Source organism: Lonchura striata, chromosome 14 (genome assembly GCF_046129695.1).
Source record: "Lonchura striata isolate bLonStr1 chromosome 14, bLonStr1.mat, whole genome shotgun sequence".
In the NCBI taxonomy this organism is placed as follows: domain Eukaryota; kingdom Metazoa; phylum Chordata; class Aves; order Passeriformes; family Estrildidae; genus Lonchura; species Lonchura striata.
This window is the reverse complement of record NC_134616.1, coordinates 12,201,543-12,226,435: the sequence shown is the minus strand read 5'-3', so window position 1 is coordinate 12,226,435 and position 24,893 is coordinate 12,201,543. Positions and strand designations below refer to the sequence as shown.

Genomic DNA, 24,893 nt, shown 5'->3' with positions numbered 1-24,893 from the left:
TTCTTACTTTTAAATTTTATTCACATTGGAGAAAAAAGAGTTACACTTATGAAATAAAGAATTTGAAGTTTATTTGGTACTAGAAGACGGTGGCAGAAAAAATGAATATTACGGAAGTCTAAGATGTTGACTTCAAGAGGAATACACCTGCTATGCTCTATTAGCTGGGTCCTATGCTATGTCTGTTTTATGTTTCATGTAGCAGAATCCCTAGACACAAAGTTAATGACAGGGAAATAATTCCTTATTATAACTGTTGAGTTAGAAAAATCTGGCAGGTTTGGCCTCTGCTGTATGTGCAGGTGCTGTTATGTCTCAGCATTTGGGGGTAGTGAGCTGAGCATGAATTTATCCTTTGGAAGATCTTTGAAGGTAATGCTTTGTTTCACCACAACATTCCTGGTGAGAAAAGAAGCACCAGCCCAGTCTGCAGAGCCAGAGCCAGGTGCTGGTTTGATGCTGCCTGTGCTTCTGAGAGCAAACAATCCCTCAGGTAAAGGATGCAGTGAAAGCAGCTCGTGGAGGGTTGTCCCCTTGCAGCCCAGGGAGGTCCACGGGGACCATTCTCTTCCCTCCCTCCTTGCCAGCAGTGGGGAGCCACACTGGAGCAGTCTGTTCCTGGAGGACTGCACCCTGTGCAAGGAACCCACACTAGAGCAGTTTGTGAGGGACTGAGGAGGAAGGAGGGCAGGAGCAATGTGTGAAGAGCTGACCACAGCACCCACTCCCTATCCCTCCTGGGGGAGGTAGAGAACTTGGGAGTAAAGTTGAACCTGGGAAGAAAGGAGTGCTGGGGGGCAGGTGTTTTATTTTGCATCACCCTACTCTGATTTGATGGGTAATAAATTAATTTCCTCACACTGGGTCTGTTTTTCCCATGATTGTAATTAGTAAATTACTTCCTTGTGCTTTTTCTCAACCCAGGAGCCTTTTGTTACCTTTTCTTTCCCCATCCAGCTAGAAAGGGGAGTGTTACCATGATTTTGATGGGCATATAGTGTCCAGCTCAGGTCAAGCCCACCACATTTAAACTGACAAAAGTTGTGGAGAGATCAGAATTCTTGTTTGCTTGATTTTTTTATTTTCTATAGAATGGTGATGTAAACTTTTAAACAGTGTGGTATTCTAAAGTGGTGTAAGCTTGTTCATTTTATTACAAGGAATGGATTTGAGACAACTCTTAAAAAGACAACTGGGAAAACTGCATAAGTCCTTCAGTACTTCATGTATGCCTCTCACTTAATGTTCTTTCATGTGTTTGCATAGGTTGACAATTAGTTCAGCTAATGCAAGCAATTTTATCTCACAGTGAGCAAATACCTTGAGACAGATTGTAGCAGAAATTTTCCAGAACATTTTCCAAAAGTGAGCAGACAGTGGGGGAATTGGGAAGTGGGAAATAAGTGACTTGTCATTTGGTTTTGTCTTCTGTACTTAATATCTCTGTTTTTTCAATTGCCTAGAGGATACTGTGGTGGTAGGTACCCAGCTTGTGACAGTGTGCAGGTGAGTGAGCAGCTTTGGTTTGTGCTTAGGGATGCCTGACTAAACTCTCTATTAACTGCCAGCACTGAGTAAGAAGTCTCCAGAGCAAATGGTGATGATGGTGGTCATGTCATTAACAGGAATTATCATTGATCAAGGTACATGAACTTGAAACAGTCTTAATAGTACATTTGAAACAAAATAAAATACTGCCTACCTGTTTCTTGCATTGTAAGAAAGAGCCTAGTAATAACACTCAACATTAAAAAAACAAAACCCCAAGAAAACAGCCAAACACAAAAACAACAACCCTACCCTTCAGAAAGGACAAGCTCCTGTGCTGTTTTCACCCTCAGGCAGAGGGCAGGCTGTGCTACCTGATCACTGATGGGCCAGGGGAGGGTGTGGTGCTCGCTGAGAAATTCTGTTCTCACCTAGTGCATTGGTGAACAATAGAATATTTGATGTTACTGCAAGTTTGGTGGGTTTCAGCCTGCTGTGACTGCTGTAGATAAATAAAATGTGCTTAGGCTTCTGACAGCCCTTGCAGCTGGACAGGGTGTACTGAGAGCATCCTGCAGGGGTGCAGTTGGTACTAGTTTGGGTGAGTAAGAGATGAGGAAGCAAAGGGCCCTTAAATAACCAACTGAGCCATACATTGTAGTATTCCAAAATACCATATTTTGGATGTGACAGATGTAGGTAAGGTGCAGCCCATGGGGCAAGAGAAGAAGGGTCCTGTGAAGCAAAGGAGTGACTTGGAGGAAATGGGGTGAGGGCTAGAATGTGCTAGCATGGCTTGATATATGATGGCAGAGGCACCATGTGTTTTGTTTGGAAGTGTTTATTCCACTGTTTTCCAAGGGATTGTGTAGAACCATTGGTCTCAAGTATTGAATGTAAATAATACAAAATAGTAAGATAATTCTATTTTAAACTTCCAACTAAAGTTGTTCATAGATTGACAGCTTTGCTGTGTGAGATCTGGGACACATTTATTTACTTTGTCTTGTACAAACCAGCATTGTTTCTGGCTCTGAGTCATCTTGTAGAGCATGGTCAAGCCCTTGGAGTGTAAATATTACTTTAAAAATACCAAAGAGCAGCTGCCACTCTAATGTTTCATTTGCTCCAATCAACTGTCAGTTTAAGAGTAATACAGAAGCTGCTTGTTTGAAGGTGACAGAAAGCAGAGCTTCTTGTGTCCCTGTAAGAGGAAGCCCTCAGCTGCTTGAATGGGTCTTGCAAGAAGAAATTGCTGTGTGATTCAGAGCCCCCACAGTCATTCTCTTCTCTGAAGATACACCAGTGTCTGAATTTCTGAGCTGTTGGCATAGAGCTTGAGTCTCTTTGTTAGGAGAAGCACAGTGTTGTGTAACAATGCTGAGCTGTAGTTGTAAAAGAGGAAATGGAGGTAAGCTCCTGGGACTTGAGCTCTGTTTGAACCTAAGGCAGTAAGAAAAGGGATGGAGAAAATGTATGTGGATTCCTACAGAAAGCAGCTTTTTTAGGTGCTGGTTACTAAACCACGAGACAGAGCCAATCAAGGTCCTTTTTCAAAAGGCAGGGATATGGACTGGGAAGTTTTGTGGGGAAGGATGCCCAGGGTAAAGAGCTAGGAAAGCTGATAAAAGTAGATAATTTGGTGACTGGCTGGCTGAATGCCTGGGATGGAGATTTTTTTTCTAGGGCAGGTTTGCTGTCATGCTTCACAACCCTTTTTTTGTACTAGTTTTGGATAGTTCTTGCTCAGATGATTCCCCTGTTGGCCCACTGTTTTGAGGGGTGATCAGGTGCATACCTGCAGCTGTGCTTTTAACACACTACAAACTGCTCACAGGCCTGCAAAAAAGGTTGTTCCTGCTTTTAGTTGCCACATGAGACACTGTGGTTTAATAGTTTTAGTGGAAATGGCCCAGGGCATAGGCACAGGGGGTATGTTATTAATTAAAACTGTTTGTAATTGAAGAAGGATTTATGAGTGAGAGTAATAGCAGTCAGAGATTAAGAGCAAACACTTCTGTGGGTGTGGGCCCATGCTGCAGGCACCATGGAGGATATGTTTAATACCTTTGCAGTTCTTCATCCTCAAGATGCAGGTTTTTTTACTATGCTTAAGTCATTAATGTGGCTCTGCTAATGTTAGAGATCAGTGGAAGTTTGGCTTCACAGCTGGAATGCTGCTCATTTCAGGGGACTGAGTCTTTCATGTGTAGGTGGTTTTGTGTCTGACAGAAGAAGAAAAACCCACTTTGCTCTCAAACCACATCACACTTGGAGCCCATTCCTAGAATAATTCCTACAGAATTAGCAAGTTAATATGAAGCATTATGATAGAGCATAGAGTTTTCTTTACAAACTTTTGTTATATCTGCAATGTAATGCTTTTTTCTTCATAGTCAAGTAGGCACTCGCCAAAAAATTTAAACCACAGGTGATTCTAATGATTTGGGTGTTGGAACTATTTTGATGGCTGTTTGTGTTAAGTGCAGCTACCTGTTTAAATGTGGAGTGGCTGTAGCTCATCTGCAGGGTTTGCCCAGTATCTCTGAGGCTTGGGTAGACACCAAATCCTGTGTTTAATAGAGATTCCTCTGCTAGCCTTAATGCTTAGGGGCTTCAACCCATCTCCCAGTTTTACTTAGTGAAAACTGGACCTGGACTTTTACCTAATTTTGCCTAGCTTGATGTTCTCTTCAAGGTCTGCAGACATGGTAGCCCATGATTTCCTTCCTTGTCAGTTCTTCTGAATAGTCCATTAAATCCCCATTTCAGTATTTTTTGCCACTGTTCAGCTGGCCTTAGACTTTTCTGAGTTTCTTTCAGGTATACCTTTTCTCTGTCTCGTGATTTCCTTCCACATCTAAAAACTTAAAGTAATAAAGGCTTGTTGAAATTTGCACAGTGCTGGGGGATGGTGCTGCTCTTAAATGGTGCCATTCCATTTTCTTTTCAATGGTGTTGGTGCTGGGCTTTTGTCCTACTTCACACTTCAAGAGCATGTCCCTTAATTTTTCCACAAGGTTCAGCAGGGAATGAGTTCAGGGGTCAGGATGCAGAATATGCATATGGTGCTATGCAGGGTAAGGTTTAGCATGAGATGAGAAAAATACAGCAGTGAGCAAATGATAAAGGAATTAAACTAATATAGAGTCCCTATTTTATCATGTGTGCCTTGGGGTATGTGCATGTCTTAGTCTTAGCTCTAAGCAATGTATTGTTTGGGAAAGTACATGCAAGCATGACTAATCTGCATTTGTCTTCCTCTCCCAAAACACTGTTTCATTTGAAATGTTTTATTTCTCTTTATTTAAAGAATATTATTTCATAATGCAAAAGCTATTTTTCTAGAACAATTGGTTGAAGTATTTCTATTAATCTTTCTATTATTTAAGCACTTCTATCTGCAATGCACAATAGAAACGACTTTATTTTGTTTGAGACAAGCTTGCTTTTTATCCTACAGAAACAGTGACTCATGAGATTCATCCAAGCCTCATCTGTATTCCTCCCCCAGCTAATAAGTTAAATGTGAGTTTTGTGTTTGTATTAAAAGACAGCCTGTGTGTACCTCACCAGGGAGCTTGTTTGAACATGGAGTTCACAAGAGGAAAATTCCCTGCCACAGTAAAATTGCTTCATTAGGCATTAAGGAGCTTTGCAAGTTTGCTCCTTAAGTGAAGAAAACAGCATTGGATTTAATTCATGGTTAACACTTAACAGTGATCCTAGTCTGGTGTGCACTTCACCAGGATGCCAGAAGGTTCTGATACATGAAGAGACTACAGAAGGCAGAGACCTGTAATGCTTTGTCTTGGGCCTGTTAATCCTGCAGATGGAGAGTATCAGGATGTACAAGATTCTACACTGATCTAGGATAAAAACACTCTATTTTCACTCTGAAACAGTTCTGCAAATGTTTGTGCTGGTCTAACTAGGAAGGGAGTGTGAAGGATGGGTCCTTAGCTGGAGCTGACCCCACATTAATGCAGAGAAGCTTGTTTAAAGCTAAAATGAGGTATGGGCTTGCAACTCCAGCGTGTGGATGGACCACAGGGCTTTAGCTGGGAGGAAACAGACCCTGATCAGTACAGGTCGCTGCATAAAAAATGGAGAATTTCTCTGCAAAGCTGTGGATTTTGCATTGGGCTTTTTTAACTGAGCAAAGTCTTCTTGGTACACAAGTACTTATTTTTGGTGAAATCTGGAAAGGATTGCAAAAGAATCTTTCCAGAAATAAATTTATATCCTGTTCATCAACTTGTTCCTGTTTGGATACTGCTGACAAAACAGTGCCTTGTGGATGTTAGGATAACTGGTACTCAACTAAGAAAAGACTCATGAGATTGATTTTCTAGGAACAATAAAGACTTCACTCATAATTATCTCCTCCCTTTACCTTTCCCTAGGGATGGCCTGTATTTGCAGAAGCTGCACAATAGACATGCAGCACTTCTGTTTTCCTGGAACTCTCCAAAGCAACTGTGCTTCTGTGAATGGAGTTCTTGATAGGTGAACCTGCTGAAGTGCAAGTGACTCTGATCTGTACAGCAAAGGGTTAAGGAAACATACATCTGCAAAATTGAAATATGAAAGCAACCTAGACCATTAATTTTACATTTTCTTATGGAGAAAAACACTTTCAGCAGATACAGCATGTGGAAGGAAGAAGAAAAACACCATCACTGGCAGGACTGGAAAGTTGAACTATGTGTTGAAGCTCAGAGATTGAAGTCTCCAGAGGGTAATTCATACTTCTGCCTTACAACTCTCTCAGAATTATTGTTTCAAGTGCAGTGAGCACCAGAAGCTTACAGGAGAATTGTGCCAGAAATATGTTGGGCAGCTCTATGAATTGGCAGGAACATCTTTAGTTTGACAGGTAATATTTACTTTCTCCCATCCCATCTCCAGGCAACTGCAAGAGAAAAATACTGTGACTCACTGCAGGCCACTAGGCCAAGAGAGATTTTCACATTTCTCTAACAGACTGGGTTTCAGTTGGCTTCGATGGACGTGGTTTCATGGGCACTTCAGCACTAGGAGTGACCTGAGTGTGCAAGTCAGGCAGATTTTTTTTTCGGTGGATTTTTCTTGGTTGTTATTGACAGCTTTCCTTAATTGGATTTTCAGGAGTGATGTGTTGATTTGACATAGTCCTATGCATGAGTTGAATGTAATATTCCAAATTTAAGACTGCAAGGTAAACAAATTCCCAATGCAAAAGCAGTCTCAAAGACTTCCAAAGCCTTCTCACTGTAAGAGTAATTTCAAAGTAAAAATCATAGTGCTGAAAAATATTTAATTTAACAGAAAAGTAATTTAAGCAGCATGTATTTTGCAGTTTGAGGGTTTCCATACATCACAGTATTAATTTCCTTGTTCATTTGTAGGTGTCTGCTTGTTAAGTAGGATCTTCTTCAGAAAGTGTAGGGGCTGTTTAAATGCTTTAGGGGATGAGTATATTTATTATGAACTGATAATCCTTGTAACTTGTTACATTAAAATATAAATGGATTATATTTCTATGAGAAGCATGAAAGTGATTACTAAACTGTGGAAATAAGTGTTAGAACCCAAAATAGTGTAATAATCCTCTAAGAGGAAATTGCACCCCATTCATTTATAATGGTATTGTGATTGGCTTTGTTTTAGTCCAACTTTTGAGTCAATGCTTCCATGAAATTCTCATGACTTGCCTTCCAAAATGACATCAAAGACAAAAGGAGAAAAACAGTCTTGACAAAACCAGGTCACCACATCAGCAAGAGCAGAGTGGGCTGAGCAGCTCTGCTTCCTAAGTCAAAGCCTTGCTGCAGAGCTCTGCTGTGCTGCCATTAGTGTGTCACAAATGCCATTCTCAGCAGTGAGGGACCAAAAAGTGTCACAACTGTAGAAAACAGGCTGAAGGCTTGGCCAAAGCCTGGTGCCTGTCTCCTCAGAGCACTGCTATGCTGAAATGAGGAGGTGGAGGTCCTCAAGGTATGGCTTTTGGGGGATGTCCTGGTCCCAGCTATACTTTGTAGCCAGGATTGAGGGGGAGTAGCAATCCTTTGTGCCTAAATCAAGCAAAAATCCCAGCAAGGAATCTGAGGTGTTCTGCCAGCCCTGTCCTTTCAGAGGTCCTTTCATAGTCTTGGCCAAACTCCTACATGTGGGAGAGATTCAGGGTCTTCTAAAGGATACACATCTGGACTGTGAGGGAGATGTTTGGGCCAGAAGCCTGTCTCGGTCTGCCTTCAGAGCAAGGAATTGTCAAGAAACCATCATCTCCCTCTCCTGCCTCGGTTCCTGTGTATGCCCAGAAGAGCTGTCCATCAAGAGACAGGGAGGAAGATTTGAATATGCACACAGGGCCATGCAGGCTGCTTTGAAATTGCCATTTCATCCAAATAACTCCATGTACAGTTTGGCTGTCTGCAGTGGTGGGGTGGGACCTAGAGTACACTCCAGGAAAGGACTCCTCCTGGATCCTGTGTGGTTATATTGTAAAGGGCCAATATAGTGTCTATAGCCAAAACTTAACGAGATAATTATAGCTGGCAGGGCTTGGTAATTAATGTCTAGTACAGCCTACTGTAACATACTGCTGCTTTACATGAGTTTTGTGCAAAGTGGGAGTGCTGAGGTGTGCTCGTTTGCTGCTGTCTGACAGGGAGAGGGTGACAAATCCTACAGGAAGAAGGAAATGTGCCTACCATCTTTTGGGATTTTAATTAAATTAACTGCAGTGGCAGAAATGGCAAGGTGCCAAGGCTTCTCCTGTGACTGAACAAGCACTTTGCAGAGAGGGAACCTGGGCTCAGGAGGCTCATACAGGTGTCTGTGTTCAAGAACAGCATCTTGTCTTGGTTTGACAGTTCTGGCTAACAAGCCTCAATCTGTGTTGATGATTTACTTAATGAAGAAGAGACCTTCATCTGTGTCTGTGACCATATGGGTACAAGGATTTGGTGTTTCCACATTAGTGGCAGTAACATCACATGGTCCCTGGCAGGTTTCACTAAAGCCATCCAGCAGCATATGTAGCAAATGCTAATGGAAGCCACATGGCACAAGCTTTGCTCTTTCTATGGAATGCTTCAGAGAAGATTTAGCAGAAGTAGAGACCTGCTCTGGGGCTTGGAATGTCACGCTGTGCAATGTCTCCCAATGGAGCTACTACTGCCTGCTGAAACCTGGAGTCTGCTCCTGCACCTGAGATCCTGGCTCCACCTTGTTGGCAGAGACATCCCAGTTTCCAGGGGATGGAGTTCAGAGTGGTTCAGATCAGCTGCCTCTGCCCACACCCTTCTGATGCCCTGCAAGTGCTGCAGGGGCACGGAGAGGAGGCACCTGGGCACATGGGTCTGTGTCCCGGGGGAGGTTGTGATTGTACAAAGCAAATGCCAAGCACAAGCTGGCATCTTCTCTTACTCAACAGGTCATCCAGAGGAGGAAACTAAGTTCCTCTTTTTAGGAAGGAAAAGAGGAACTTAATTGTTCTAATATTAGGAATACCTGACTACCTTTATCTCCATGCAAAATAGATGACTTCTATCACCTGGGACTTCTCTGTGTAGGATTTTGAGCAGAGCAAGCTAATAACGACTGAGTCTCATTGGGGTTTAAAATTGAATTCTTGCTTCACAGTGTAAATAGGAAGTGAGATAGTGTAGCATGTAGGAGGTCATTTATCTTCTAGACTTACTACATTTTGTAGGATTATAATTTTTTTAAAGCTTTCTGTTTCATCCTGAGATTTGATAGAGGCAAGCAGGTAACTGAAGGGACACACAAAGCATTTTAATGGGACTTTTTCCTGAATTCATCTGAAGCCAAGCCCCCTCTGACCACAGCCCCACCCTCTCATCTGCATTTCATAAGGGTATTACCGCTGTAATTAATAGGACTTGTATAACAGTACCTAATTAAACTCTGATCATATAGTGTAAATTTAACTTGATTATCATTAGCCTCAGTGAACTCTGCAGGAGATTAATCCTGGTGATTCACTCAGCACAGAGAGCAACAGCAGCAGCTCTGCGGAGGACCAAAATATTGGTGAACAGCAATGCTCTGTGCCCCCAAACCCTGCAAGGTAAGTCTGGGTACCAACAGCAGCACAGTGTCAGGGAGGGGGTGGGATGGGAGTCTCCCCATTTTCAAATTGCTTAAAAGCCACTGGAATGCCAGCAGGCTTCTACGGCGCTGTTCTTAAAATCACTGAATAAGGAGTCTGTGAGAGGATTATGGCTTACATAAGAGTTTTATGTCTGTCCTAAAGCTACAGCCCCCCCATGCATTTGTCCACTGCGTAGGGTGTCTGCCAGTGATTCATGGACACCAGAACGTTCTGAATGACTACGAGCCACATTTTGTTTAGGATTATTACAGATACAGGACCTGGTCCCAGTCTTTTAAAAACTGATGAGGTTTGTTCTGTGGGAAGAGAGCAGAGGCAATAATGTTATATTTCTTTATATTAATTCCTGCATGTGAAACTGCTGTATACTTTGCTTCTACACATTGTGCTGGAGAATTCTTTGCTAAAAAACCAAATAAACCTTTGGCAAAATAATGGGGGTTTTTCTGTTTGTAGTCCTGAAATACAGAGCATGGGGTTTGTCCTGTCTTTGACTGAACACATCTGTTTGTTTGCTGCTAATAATAGTTTAATCAATGGGGCTGATTCCTGCATATTCTCTGTCTGACAGTAGCCCAGAAGACCCAGATGACAGCAAAAAAGGTGTTTTGTATATGTCACTGTTTCATTCTTTTTTGTTGTTGTGTTGTTGTTGCTTAATTAAAAGCAAAGAGAAAGTTTTACTCCTGTTTGCATGAATGGTCACATCAAACAGTACAGGAAAATCTAGGCCAAGCTGCTTTCAGTGGGCTAAGGAACATTATACCATTGCACCACTTCCTTTCATAGTAGCAATGCCTCTTAATAAACATCAGGCACCTTTTGAACTTTCTTTGAAACCGTTAGTTTTGCTTTCCACAAGTCCCCTGTAGCCCACCTTGCCCCCCCAGCTGGCTGTGGCACAGCTGTTGTTGGGGGATGTGTCCATGTGGGATGGGAAGGAGAGGGATGTGTGTGGGGTGCATCCTCACTGCCTGCAGAAATGGTGCTGGTTATATAACGCCCTTGCTGGGTAACGAGGTGAAACTCTGTCAACTCTTCTGCAGGAGCTTTCAGAGGGTTTGGGGCTGCTGGCTGGCTGAAGGGTAAGTCAGGGATGTGTTCCTCAGGGGGGGGCTGTGTTGGGATGCACGTGCAGATGTCGGTGCTGAACAGGGGCTGCAGCATTAGTGACAGATGTCAGTGCAGGCAATGGTTCCTCAAGCAAACACGGCCACTCAGCACCTTACCTGAAATAGATCATTTTAGGGTATTGCTACTTCGTGAAACAGCTCTGTAATTTGTCTGTGCTGTTTGTCTCTTTTTGTCTAACATGTCTCAAACACAATTAAAAATAAGCTGTGCTTAAACCATAATGGCTTTCGTTTAACAGTGGTAATAATATTTTGTGAGAGAAGGCTGTGCTCAGGCAGTGAAATGCTTTATATCAAATGATTCAGGCTGCTGTTACTATTCAGAATGTGACTTGCTGGGGCTTTGCTGTTGTTCTTTGCACTTGCTATTGTTTCTTGCACTTGCAGACTTGTGTCTGTTTGCAGCACAGTTGCTGTGTTTGCTTGTCCAAGTGCAAATGTTTATGTTGACTGATGAGTGTGTGCTGGATAATTGTGTCCATGACTGCTGGACGTCCATGTCTGTTTGGGACTGGGACTGTGGGTCTGGATGTGCTTGCCACTGTCATGGAAGAGTTACTCATATGCGTAGCACTCTCATGGAGCTGCTGTCAAATGTGTGTCTCAGAGCAGAAAGTAATCTTGGTTTGCAGCAAGATGAACAAAAGAAGTGCCTGAGCTTTTCAGGGTTACATTGTGGAAGCTGTGTTTGCACTGTAAGTACTGTATGTGCTTCAGGTACCTGAGAGCTACTGGGGGAACTGGTTCTCCTACAGAGACAGAAGGGCTGTGAGGGGGGGCTGTGCATCCACAGCACAGGCAGCTGTGAATTCAAAAGATTCCAAGAGCAAGAAACGGAGCCCAAATGAACCTAAATAAGCAAGGGATCTGAATTATTCACAAACATAAATGCTTGTTCCTGAGCAGTCAGGTGTCTGAATCCAGAGCAGCCTCCGGCCATGGAACTGGTATTGTGAGGGTGAGCGCTGTCCTAAAATGAACTGTGCAGCAGAAAAATCAGTTGGTATGAGATACAGGCTCGTATTCCCCTGGGACTGAGAATCTCTTGTACTCAATTTTTAGACTCTTTTTGTTACCATCCAAAAGGCACTTGATGTCACTATTCATGTCACTTTGGCTTTTGCATTTGTTCCTTGTGATACTCAGGTGGAATAGCAGCCTGCCAGGGCCCACATCCTGTATCCTATTTCATCTTTTTTCTCTTTCTCTTGCTGTGCTTGAGTCCAGTGGTCCCACAGATCTGGCTGGTCCCTGACTGGTGCTGTGGCCTTTGTGTGAGGAGATGGGTGTAAACACTGGGGCTTAACCTGAGGGCAGTCTCTCACTCCAGACTCAAGGGAGCTGCACAAGGACTGGTTGCCAGGCTGGACCCCTGGGGTCATGGGTAGTCAGATGTGTGGTGGCCACTTTTACACCTCCCCATTTCTAGGCCTTCTTTTGTGTTGCTAGAGTTTTGCAGGGAGCAGCTCCCTGATGTTTTGTACCCCCACCCAGGCACCTGGGAGGCGTGTACAGTGTCCAGGACTTGGACCCTAGGAGGGAAAATGAGCTGAAGAAATCTCATCTTGGTGGCAGGTGTTGCATATAACCATCTTTGCAGCAGGAGAGGTGGCTTCTCTGTGCTGCAGAAACACCCTGTCACTTGGGACAGTGGCTCACCCAGCATGGCAAAGACAGCAATGGGGTTTGGCCATCCAATGCTGCGAGCTCCCAAGCACTGAAGTGAAGACAGGTAAATTTTCATATGTGGTCACAGGTAAAGAAATATCACATTGCTGCATAGTTTTTCTTACATGATCACAGAGGTGCTGGTGGCTTTGCAGCTTTTGCAGCTCCATAGCTGAGCCTGCAAGATCCCACTTGCTGCCTACAGATGGTAAGCCTTGCCCTATATATCAACAGATTTCTCTGTGCACACGCCTGCGTTTAATTACCATTATGAAATGATAATAAAACATGTAAAATGTCATTACAACGTGGAATGGGGCTGGGATTTGCAGTCTAACAGCAAGCCTCCTTTTGGCAAAACCACTCCAAGTTTGTCTGAACACTGGACAGTTGTTGCCCTCTGTGAGCTGCTCTCTAAGCAGGCTGATGTGGTTTGTTGTGTTTGGCACTGACTTGTCAGGATATGTTGATGTCAGCACCTCTTCTAAGTCTTTCCTACAGTGGAAATTCTGGTTAAAGCCCCTACCAACCGGATGTCTCAGAGCAGTGCTAGGCATGCTTTGTCCAAGGAGTAACTTCCTTCTTGAAGGAGAGTTACTTTGATGTAGACAAGGACTGCACTGACTCCCTGATGCTGGTACCTACTCTGAGAAAGGGTGCTGATCCCACCTTACCAATGTAAAGCCATTCAATGCACTTTGCAGTAAAATGACTTTCTGGTGCATATAAACCTTTCGGGGTATTAAAATGGCCTTAAACCCTATTGTGCTTCTTGCTTTAGCTTGGAGCTGGCCCAGAGCTGGGTTTGACTGCTACTCCAGTCACTGCTTGCAGTTTAAGTTCCTTGGGATGGGGTGATGGATCCCTGCCCTCTCCCAGTCCTGTCCCCCTGCTGCATTTGGTGCAGGCTGAGCCCTGAGAGTTTAGCTCCAAGCTGCAGCCAGTGACAGTCTCCACATGCAAACCTCAGCAGGAACAGAGCTCTGTTTCTCAAACTGACAAAGGAAAAAAAGGCTTTTATTCTGTGGGGAGGAGAGGACAAGAATTATTTCAAACATTCTAATAAACCCCTAAAGTAAATAACTAAATGTTCTTCCATTTTGGTGTAGTTCTTGGAAAATTTCCCAGGATGTCTTTAAAGAGCTCATTGTAAATTAGTGGGATGGTCTTTTCCCACAGGTGTATGTTAAAACAAAAACATTTCACTTGGAATTATTACATAATTACCTGGTCTTGGGATTACCGTGAGGAGCTTTGGGAAATCATTCACCTGGGCTGTGTTACGTGGGAAGTGCTGCCATGGTGCAGGTCCATGGTTTGTGTAGCAGGGGAGGCAGAGGTTCAGAACATGATCTTGCCTACTTGGCTTTAAATGGGAAATTGTAGGGGTTCTTTTTCAGCAGTGAAATTGGTTCTGTTCTTTAACTTTTTAACATAAAAAATGGAAGCCTTAATACAAATAGTATGGTTTGCAACAACCTCATGGACTATGCCAGCTTTTTATCTAGCTGAATTATATTGTTGCAGGAATCAACAGAGAATTACTTCCAAGCTCAACATTGTAAAACAAACACCTGTACATAGGAAGCAGAGGTCTTTCTCTTCCTTTGCATTCTTTTCTGTCTATGTGGAAGAGAAGTCTGGCCTATACCTGCTGCCACAGAGTGCTCTGGGGAAGGTGCTGAGCCCTGTCAGGGAAAAGGAGATACTGATTCCTTGGGGAGCTGAGCCCAAGGCACACCAATGAATTGCATTGTTTTCATTCACTCGGGTAACCTTTTTATTAGATTATCATTCCCTTCACAGACTCAGGGACCAGAGTAATAAAGGTAATGAAGGATGAGTAATAAAAGCAAGCACAGATGCTTATCTATCCTAGTCCCTCTGACATGCCAGTCCATTTAACCTGCTTGCTGTTTGGACCTCATCTTAGTCAGAATTCAATTTTGAATCTTCATAGGTTGGGAATTGGGAACTCCCTTGCTCAAAACCTTGCCCCAGCTGTATGGAAAATTCTGTGCCAGGCTGTATGGTTATTAATAAGCTGATTTTGTTAGAGAATGGAGCAACATGTCTGAGCTCTTGTGGCAGGCAGGCTAATGATATTGGACAGCGAGCAACTGTCACTTTTGCTAAATCTGTCATATTGCAAGTAATCTGCTTACAGCATGCAGTGAAGGTGGGCAGAAAGACAGGCTAATCCACCTTAGGGCTCTACCCAAAGTGAAATTTGGAGTCTGCTTTTCTCAAGAACACAGTTATCCCTTGGAAACTGTTGTCTCAGAACCACAGACAAAGCTAAAAACCTAAACAGGCATCAATTTAGTTGAATAAACTCCATCTGTGTGTCTCCTCCAGGTCTTCTAGACTCTCATTCCTGAGCAATGATAAAATAGGACTTCTGAGGAACAGAAGTGACATGGAATTTGTCAGAAAACATGTCCTTGCACATGGCTTAAAAATACAGCGCAAATTTGGAAGCAAACCTAAGGATTTTCTTCAATAGAAAAGGGGAATGAGACTTGGTCAACAGTACTGGACTCAGCAAAGCTTTCTTGGATGGGAGCTGTGGAAATAGCAAAGAGGCTCTTGCTTATCTCTTTGTGTTTCCAGTGCAGTCAGATGCCAATTCCTAACCTAGACACCCCACTGGGAGCTTATCTGCAGCAGTGTGAGTGCAGTCCATGGACTCTGTGATGGGTTTGGAGAGGCAGGAAGGAGGTGCAAGCACCCACTTCTGCTAACACCTTCCTGCACCACTCCCCGCTGATGTTCAGCCCAAGGTTTTCCTCCCTGTAGCTGCATTAGATGTGACTGTCTCTTCATGCTTCTCTGTAGGAAAGCAGTGTATTTCTCCTAGGTTTCTCTCTCTTTTTACAAGTAAGACTTCACGCGTTTCTCAGAAACAATCCCCCATTTTGGCCTCATTTGGCCAAAGTGCATAGCAGTTCCTTGAATTTGAGTAGATAAATAATCACGTTGATGGAGGTGCTGCTTAATATTAAACTAAGTCTGTTGCTGAATCAGGTCCTTGATCTTTGGCAACCTTTGTGCTACAAAAGTATTTATACGTGTAAACATTAAATTGTAGATGCAGTTTCTTCAGATAACACTGCAGCATATGGGGCACAGGGCTGAATTTTATGGGGCAATAAAGCTCAATGCTAAACACTGGGAAATGCTTCCTCTTCACAGGCCTTTATATCCTCTTTTAACAACTGTTCCTCCATGGCATGTAGTAGTTCTTAAGAATATTTTTGTTCCCCAAAAATTGACCTGTCACCTATGCAATGCTCCACTGGCAGAAGGTGTTTGCTGGTCTTATTGTCTTTCCTGTGGTCGCATGAGAAGTTCTACATGAGATTGGAATACTGTATTAATCTGGGACAGTAGATCATGCATAGGATTTGAAGGCTGTCAATTACAATATGAATTTTGCAATGATGAGGCTGTACGAAATATGCTTGCAATGAGCTTCAGGAGATCCCCAAATTTGTGACTCCCCACAAAGGGATCCACAATGCAGTTTAAGAAATTACATCTTAGGAAAACAAGGCAGGAAAGTAGGTTTAAATGCTATCAGAAAAAGGAGATGGGAGATAAGCTAAATGGCTTATTAAACCATTCAGTGGCAGGGCTCTAGGTTCAGTGTAAAATTTCTGGCTGTCAGCCCACCAATGCTAACAACAATCACAAGCCTCCAAGGTACAGAGCTGAGGTCCCTCCATTTCCTGCAGGAACCAGGGAGCATGTTGGACTCATTGATGGCCATCACAGGCAATAGGTGGTGCCACCAAGGATAACAGTTGTCTTGGGGTGACTGTGTGATATTGGATCCCTATCATCTGTTTCATGCCCAGACATGGCTCCTGTAACGCCTCTTGTTTGTTAGCTGAGGCAAGGGCTTTCCTGGGACTGCATACAGCTGCTCCAGTAACTTCTGTGGCTTCTTCTGGAACTGTTCAGCTTAGCTCTGGCCCGAAACACCAGACCCTCACCAGGGTCCTGGCAGGGGAGGCTGCAGGGCACCGCATCCCGGGCCTTGGGAGAAGCCAAGCAGGACTCTGATGTCCACCAGCTTTCTCCACAGCGAGAAGGTTTTAATATCTAACATTATTCATTCATTTTCCCATGCCTGTGTGCACTCTGTGTGTTAAATAAATAGGTTTTTATGCTTTCCTCCACAAAATTCCTTTGTTTGGTGGGGGGAAGGGGTGTGCCAAAACCTGCCATTTTAGAGGAGACACCCTTTTCAGGACATTTCCTCCTAACTTCTCTCAAACCGAGACAAATTGATGAGTAGCTGGTTTAGGACTAAAGAAGGCAGTTTTGTCTTCTGCTCCCTGCAATCTCTCCTGCGTTGGCACAGTAGTGACAAAGTAGTTGAAAGCTGATCTTTATAAAACGTCTCTCCAAGCATTAGCTTTCAACCATGCAAGCCTGATTTTTCATGCAGAGGAGGCTGGGAGTAGCAGAAGTGCCTTTTCAAGGGTGAGTTTTGCTTGAGCTGGTCCTGAAACTGCACCCTGAGGGCTGCTGAATCAGGTTGCTTGTAAAAGTCAAGAGCATTTTGATGTACAAGATATTTATGTTCCTCTTGAAGTGTTATAATGAGGAGAGAGTGATAGCATCAGGGAAATGGGGTCACAGAGCAGAGCCCTGGGAGAGTGCATGCCTGCCTCCTCTGGTGCTCACCTGGGGATGTGTTTTGGTTGCCAACTGCTAAACATAGCAAAGCTGGAGCTGCACTATCATTCCACTGAATGTCAAAAAGTTTGTTGTGCCTTACTGAAGAGCACGTCACTGTAGCCTTAATCAGATGTAATACAGAGGCTGTTGAAAAGCACAGCTCAGTTACCATCACAGTACTTTTATTTAATTTTACATTCAGGAGGAAATATTTGTTGAAATTAAGCTTTAGTTCCCCAAGATGAAGATGTTTCTAACTGGACTGGTGTCTATGAGTACATGTAATTTTTTTTTTTTTTTGAGGATAGAAAAATGTTTTCTGGCAGTGTTATACATTTGGTTTGGGTGTTCTCTGCAGTCTTCACCACCATGGAATTACAGGAGGGGTTTGGGATGGTTTTAACAATTACTTATGAGGTGATGGAAAGTGTAAGGTTTTGAACACTCTTTAGATGATGATTTGGTATGAGGCCTCTGAGGGTGAGAATGCTGCACTGCCACTGGAAAGATCCAATGAGGCATTTATGCCTGAAAAAACACCCCCCAAATTATCCCAGCTACCAGACAGGAGCTCCACCTTGAAGGCATTGTTGGGGAATCCATGAAAAGTGCTGGAGAGTACCCCAAACAAGTGATATCTTGGAAACTGGATCCTTTTCAGGCATTTCAGTTTGGATGTCCTGAGCCATTTCTCAGAAGTTTAATAGTATTTATCTCAAGTTCATCTGGTCATGGATGTTGGGGGTTTTTTGAGGAATTTACTTTAAATAACATTTCCTCTGTCTAGATCTTTATCATTGTTAGAAGGTATCTTACTGTGCATGTGTGTTATTGCTGGCTCTCACAGGCATGGCTGTTTTACACAAGTCAGGACTTTTTCCTGGAAGGTGGAAAGGTGGGCATTGCTCCCTCTGGCACATCATGGGGACAGTTCTGCAGCCTGGCATCGTCCTGCTCACTTATCTGTGACTTCTCACTGGGCTCTACCAGAGGGTATTTCTGCAGTTCTGACAATCTGACAATCCTCCATGTCAGGCTAAAGCTGTTAATTTCATTTGGGGTGGTTTTGTTTTGTTGGTTTTGGGGAGGAGATCTGGGATGGGTTTGATCTTTTTGAGCTGGACACTGGAGTTAAAGCTTTTTCCTAAAGGTGCAAACCAAGGAAACTGAGCCATGTTTAACACTGGTACCGTTTGCAATCTTGCTTCTGCTGAGGGATAACTACTGAAACACAAAACCTGTGATTGAATTTTTCAGTTGTGCAGCAGCACTTTGTTGAACAGGGATGAACCTAAGTATGAGTTCAGTTTCACTACAGCACTTGCTGAATAAGGGTCTAAGTTAATAAAATCAAGTAATAGCTGGTGCCTTCAGTTATGTAGGAAATTCAAGGCTATATTTCTCAAATGCACAAGCCCATTGCACTGCAATGCCAAGAGGAAAAATTCACTTTGCATTCACCAAAGCTGAAATTTGGTGGTTGTGATGGATCTGCTTTGCAGTAACAATGCACTGGGTGGCAGTGCTGTTGGAACAGAAGCTACCATTGGTGTTTGGAAACAGCTCTTGTATGGAAAGAAAAAATATGCTATTAAGATATTCTTCTGTGAAATAGCTTCAGACAAAGCACTGAGCACACAACAGTGTGTAGGAGAAGAAAAATGTGCATTAAGTCTTCTTTATGTGTTGCATGAGTAATCAAAACTTATGTGAATATACTTTCTTATAAACTTATAGAGGAAGCAATATAGGTATGGAGTATAGATAAATAGCATTACATGTTCATTATCCCTGTGGATCACGGAAGAAAAGAAACCAACTAAAAGCAATTCCCCATGACCGTTACTTGGAAACTTTAACAAAGTCCCAGATCCTCTAATCCAGGATGGTAATGCTACTAAGTCTGTATTTGAAAGAGAAGTATGAGAGTGTGAATAACCTGTCAGTTTAAGATGATCTTCCTTTTTTTTTTTTACTGGTACATTCTACATGTGCTTCAGGAGGGAGATGATGTGAAGGTTAAGAGGCTTTGTTAGTATAATTGCAATTTTCTTGAAATGTATCTGACTGGCCAATGAGAAAAGGATCTCAGATTGTGTTGGTTCAAATTCAGAAAAGTGCTGTGACAGCCTGCCAGAATGAGTAATGTAATTTGGGAGTGTTTGTGCTTCATAAGCTGTTCCCCAATAGAAGACACTTCTCTTTTGGACAACTTTCAGCCTTGTGCAATCAGTCCATCTGCTTTACAGATAAATATATGTATATTAATAATGAGAGGGATGCTAACAGATTGATATTTCATGGGATTTTAGGAATGAACCTCTGTCTGCTGAAGTCAGAGGCAGCTTTGCCATTAACAAGTGTGTCTGGTCACTGTGTAGTCTAACAGTGCAATTGCCTTTATAGACTAGAGTTATCTAAAGTTGTTCTGTAAGTGTCATACAACATTTGATTGGGGGTTCCTTGTCCATTATTTTGTGAGTTATTAGGGTTTGGAAACTAGATTTTAGAAATCTATCCATATGTAGAAATTCACCTAAAGATAAATGAGTAACAGACTTGATATTCCTAGGTTTCCAGTGCCTGGATTTTGAGAGCTGCAGTCTTTTAAAGGGCTGGTGACTACAAAGAAAAGAGAATTTTTTGCTGTGATGTACATTCAGCTTTGGAGATGGTTCTGTGTTTGGACCACCCTTTCAACCACTGACATACCTCTATGTTACAATCATCCAGGGAAAAGCAGGAGGTGTTTGATATTGTACCAAAGTTCTCTGCTGCCACAGAGCCTGGCACCAGACTTGTGGGTTTTATCCCAGCTGTGTCCTTCCTGGTGTGCTTGCCTGATGTTTGAACTCTGTGTAAGCTGACTCCGAGGATCCTGGAGTTTCAGCTCTGGAGTCCAGGAGAACAGGAAGGATGCTCTTGGCTCCAGTGCCTTAACTGGCTTGTCCTTTGTCTGTGATAGTGCAAATTATTCTTTCCAAGCAAATATTTACTAAGTAAACAGCGGGGGAGAGTTCGTATACAATTTGTTGCCATTGCGTCAATAAAGATTTATTCTGTTGTGTGTTTTAGAGGTTTAATTAACATGAGCTTTGCAATATGTGCTGGAAAGTAAATAACAGGCACATTCACTTGGCAGAAGAGTAATGCTTCTTTAGAGAATGTTATGAAAGCTTTTCCTAGGGTGTGCAACTCTGCTCACTGGTGCCATGCAGGCCATTCCTCAGTGCACACACTTTTAAAATCCCTTGAATGTCAGGCTTAGGGGAGACTAAAGTGCTGTACAGGTCTCACAGTGAGCCTTTGCACAGGGAATGAGTTTTATCCCACTATCTGAACACCATGCAAGCAAGCAGTGAGACCTGACACTGAAGGAAATCATCAGCTCCGTTTGTTTGGCTGTTGTGCAGAACTGTTTATGGAAAACATATCAGATGCACAGCCTGATGCTACTTTGAGGATTTTATCATGTTAGTGATCGAAAATATCCACCATGAGCAGAATCCACACAGCTAAGCTGTTTTCATTTGGAAGGACTTCTTGGCTGAGAACTTGGCTGTCCACTGAATTATAAATCCCAGCCAGCAACATTTTCCAATAGAGTCCTGATATAACCTTTAGCAGAGAACCACAGATAGCAACCATGTGAGAAGGTTACTGTGCTTTTGATGCTGTCTGCCCTGTAATCACCCCTGTAACCAATGTATCCTATCCTATATGTGACACATCATTCTCTGGTGTCTCATCCACTGCCTGGTCCTGGGGCCTTGCAGATTATTTGCATGTGAGGTTTCCACTGGGGATTCCAAGGTACAGGCTGATGAGTGGTGAAAAGTCACTGCCAGCAATGGGAGCTCTAGTTAGAGGTAAGAAATCACACCTCACTGCAGCTGTCAGCCCTGTGAATGCTGCTCTGTGAACTTTTAGCTATCTGACCAAGGAATCCTCCTTAGATTCCCTGGAACTGCCTGTATACTCAGGGCCAGGTATAGGTGTGCATGTCTTCAGGACTTGGGCTCAGCTGGAAAGGAGAAAAGTCCTGTCCTGGGGGAATTCTCTCCAACATGATCATATCCTGGGCTCACAGACAAGGTCTCTTCTTACGAGATGGCATCCCCTAGTCTACAGGAAATGTTCTCATGCTTCTTCTGATCCTTTTGATGTAACATCTCACATCTGGAATAATAATGTCTTTGATTTTTTTCCAAGACAACTTCCGTCATTTCATAAGCAGCTAAAATGTGCATGGGCACTAACTTCACTATCAACATAGCATTTACAACATTGACAAGGAACAGACTTCTTGTTCACAGTCAACCCTGTTTGGCTGAACTGAACACAACAGTCAAACTTCTCTTACTTTTCTTGATACTTCTATTAATGTGTAACTGACCTTTCCCCCTGCTTCATTCCTATTCCTTTTCCTGTTTTGTTCTTCAAATATAATTTAAATTATGTTTGATGCAAGTTAAATTCTATAGAAATGCTATTGATTGCTCTTCTGTTCAAATTTGTCCACTCTGTTATTCTAAGGCATCAGATTGATAAACAGGTTTCTAACACCCTGACTGTTTCTCCAGGTTGACATTGTAGAAGAGTAGAAGTATATTTTTTCCAAGGTTGTGCAGGAAGAGGCACAGTGTTTCCTATTGTCCCTCATCTCACCAAACATCTTTATTGCTCTGCCACTGTGACTAGGTTGTTGCTGGTTGGTTTGTATGTAGACACCCCCTGCACTTTGATAGAGAAATTGCAGTGGGTGATAGTTTTTTCTCAGGACCTCTTTAAAACTCTTCTTTCATCTGCCTCCTGATTTTGCTCTGCCTATTGAAATTTCATGTATTCTGGGGAGCTGGCAGTCCAGATGTTTTCATGACAATGGTGTCTTTATCATCAGGATTTCATAATTAAGCAATTTTTTTTTTCAATACAGTCATTCTGAGATTTTTGTGTAATAAGCAGTTAGATACTATAATTTGCTGGAAATGCCTTTTTTTGTATAAGTATGGGTTAGAATAGATTTTAATTTTACAATTTCAGAGATCTAAATTAGACATTGTAGTAAAGAAAAATTACTTCTTAATGTCTATTAGAACGTTTAGGTTTGTGTTGTGCTTATACCAGCCAGAGTTAAATCGTTTCATGTTTTTAATCTTAGATTAAGTTAAAACTGCTGGTAGAAGAGATGGTGGGAAAATGGATTGTGATGATGCAAGAAAATGTAGCTAGAATTTTTAAGATACTATAGAGCCCTGTCCCCTCTGGGACAGTCCAAGTGTCCATAGAAATAAAATCATAGTCATTTTGAGCCAGCTGGAAGGTGGAATAACTTCAAGACACTTTGATCTGATTATTTCAACCACTTCTTTTTGCATGCAGCTGGAATATTCAGCCAAAAGTAATTTCATTTCTCCCTCTTCCTATTTTGTGTGTGTGTGTTTCAGCTGAGAGATGCAGTGGAGGCAATTGCCTGCAAAAATGGACATATTTTGGAAAAGAATAATTTCCCATCATTTCCCTAAAGAGCTCCCTTTGTAATGTCTCTCACTCTGTCTTACCACTCCTATTTCTTTTCCATGATGTGCTGTAAAGTATTAATCCTTCCAAATGTTCAGCTTGAGTTTAGTCTTAATTTATGTTTTACTTCTTAATGGCAAGTGTTAAACACTGATTTCTAAGGATGTTCACAGTGGCAGATGGAGTTTCAACGAACACTGGATGAGTATGATTTCAGGGTTTTTTTTTAGTAGAAAATTGTCTGAAAACTTCATTCTTAGTTCATGTCTATTTGTGTTTTGATGGGAAAACTCCTGATGGCATTAGGCAAACAAAATGCTTTCAAGATGTAGATGTTTTGCTGAACTTAAGCAACTGTTAAGCTTAACTCTTAAGCTTAACTATTTCTTAAGCAGGGACTGTCTGAGGCTGACAAGTGCCGCAGGTTTCTTCTCTGCGGGCTGGCAGCACTCTGTCCAGGTGCACTTCAATCAGTGATGCCACTCCTGTCACTAAAAAAGAAAGAAGATAAACTATGTATAAATTGCAAGAGAAAATCTCTAGTAGCCCATGAGATGTCCTAGGAAAAAAGGGATTCTGAGATCCTTGAGAACATATCTTTTCCTGCCATATTTAGCATTCTCCAAAATCCTTTAGGAACCTCATCAGAGGTAAAAAAGCATGGGGTCAGCTTTGCTGATTGAAGGAAAGACTGTGATGGGGGAGAAATCTGGGAAGGGGTAGACAGATACCATCCCAGAGGTAGTGGGTGTTGATGCTGCTGTTGTTGCCCTATTGAAGGGAGAACAGGTACAGAGAGCAGTTTTGGCTGTTCACAGGGGTCCTTAAGTCTTTTCTGCCTTTAAAAGCTAAGCTGTGTGCTGACTGTGCTCTCATCAGCCAGACTGAGGGAGTTGGAATGAAAACAGCTAAAGCAGCACTGCAGGGGTAAAACAGGGGTCCTTCATGAAGGGTTCCCCTGCAGAGTTTCTTTGCCTGTGACTGTGAAGCTGATGGTGGCACTAGGGCTGGAGACAAAATTTAAGGTTGCTCCCTGTGTCAGCATGATCGAGTCCAAGGTGCAAACTGCTGCATGGAACATGTGTGTTCAGGTGGTGCCTGTGAATCACTTGAGGTTAGAAACCACTCACTCTGTGTCTTCCTGTCTAAACTAAGCAGATCTTTGTGGTCAGCATGAAGTAAACGCTGGCCACGTCTCGTCTCACTCTTTCCAACCGGACCCACTGTTTGCCTCTAAGAAGTTAAGTAAGAGGTGACGTCGCAGTCTGAGCCAGGGATGGCTTTCGTGTTACGTGGTGCTCAAAAAGTAGGTTACTGGGTCAGGAACAGCAAGTTCTGACTGTTTGCCAGCTCGGCCCTTTTTTTCCTTGTGATGTTTATACTGCTGTGACCTGCCACGCTGAAATGAGTCTAAAATGAACAGGAGCAGTGCTCCAGAGCAGCGAGATGGGCTTGCTTGAACTCATACGTCTGTACCTGCATCTGATTATCAGTCTGCAGGATGCTTGCTGTATGGGGGCTCCCTTTTTGAAGATAAAAGTAAAGCTAATTGGAATCCAGTGGCTAGGAAAAAAAGACAGCCATTTTAAATTATTAGCTTAAAGCCAAAAAACTTTCAAAACTCATTGAAGAGTGAAGAGTTGTGGGCTCATAAATTCAGTGCTTGGGGAATTTACTTCCAGATCCAGGATTGTGTTAGAGAAGATCCCTTGGGACATCTGAAAAATTTGAATCTGGCTCACAAAAGTGAATCTTGGGATAACTGAGTTTTGATTCCAGTTGTGATCGGTTTGAAATACCCCTGGCTGTTTGCGCTGCTTTGTCCAAATCTGGTTACTCCCTTCCTTGCCTCACCCCTCCCTACCTCCACCCCCCCTCCATGTTCTGTCCTTTTAAGCCTCCACAAAGCCAGAGCTCAAGACCTGCTGTAGGGCATGGGGACAGAGGGCAGCTGCTGCTAGGAGTCCCTGCAAGGGAGTGGAGTGCCAGGCTGAGGGTGGGAAACCTGACAGAGAATTCAGCCTCCTTCCCAGACAGAGCACAGGGGCCAGGAGGACAATGGTTGGACTTGGTGATCTCAGAGGTCTAAAGGTCTGGAGCAGCATCCTGAGCACTGCTATGATTTTGCATTTCTGTGACTGCCAAGGGGAAGCTGACTCAGGCTGCACATGGGTGTGTACCTGTCCCAAGTGCTGGACCCCCCAGCCCCTCCTGTGCTGGGTGATGGCAGCCTGGGGCAGGTCACTCATCCCACTGCTGCCACGAGCTCCATC

The 24,893-nt window shown here is 43.0% G+C and overlaps 1 protein-coding gene across 1 annotated transcript in view; it reads left to right on the top strand.

Annotated features, from left to right (window-relative positions):
* Nucleotides 1-29: 29 nt before the first annotated feature.
* The window catches only part of PASD1 (PAS domain containing repressor 1), a 106,944-nt gene continuing 82,080 nt past the window's right edge, over nucleotides 30-24,893 (top strand). Inside the window, exon 1 of the mRNA XM_021547874.3 lies at nucleotides 30-9,565. The gene's annotated coding sequence lies outside the window, so the exon portion shown is untranslated. The remainder of the gene's footprint in view (nucleotides 9,566-24,893) is intronic.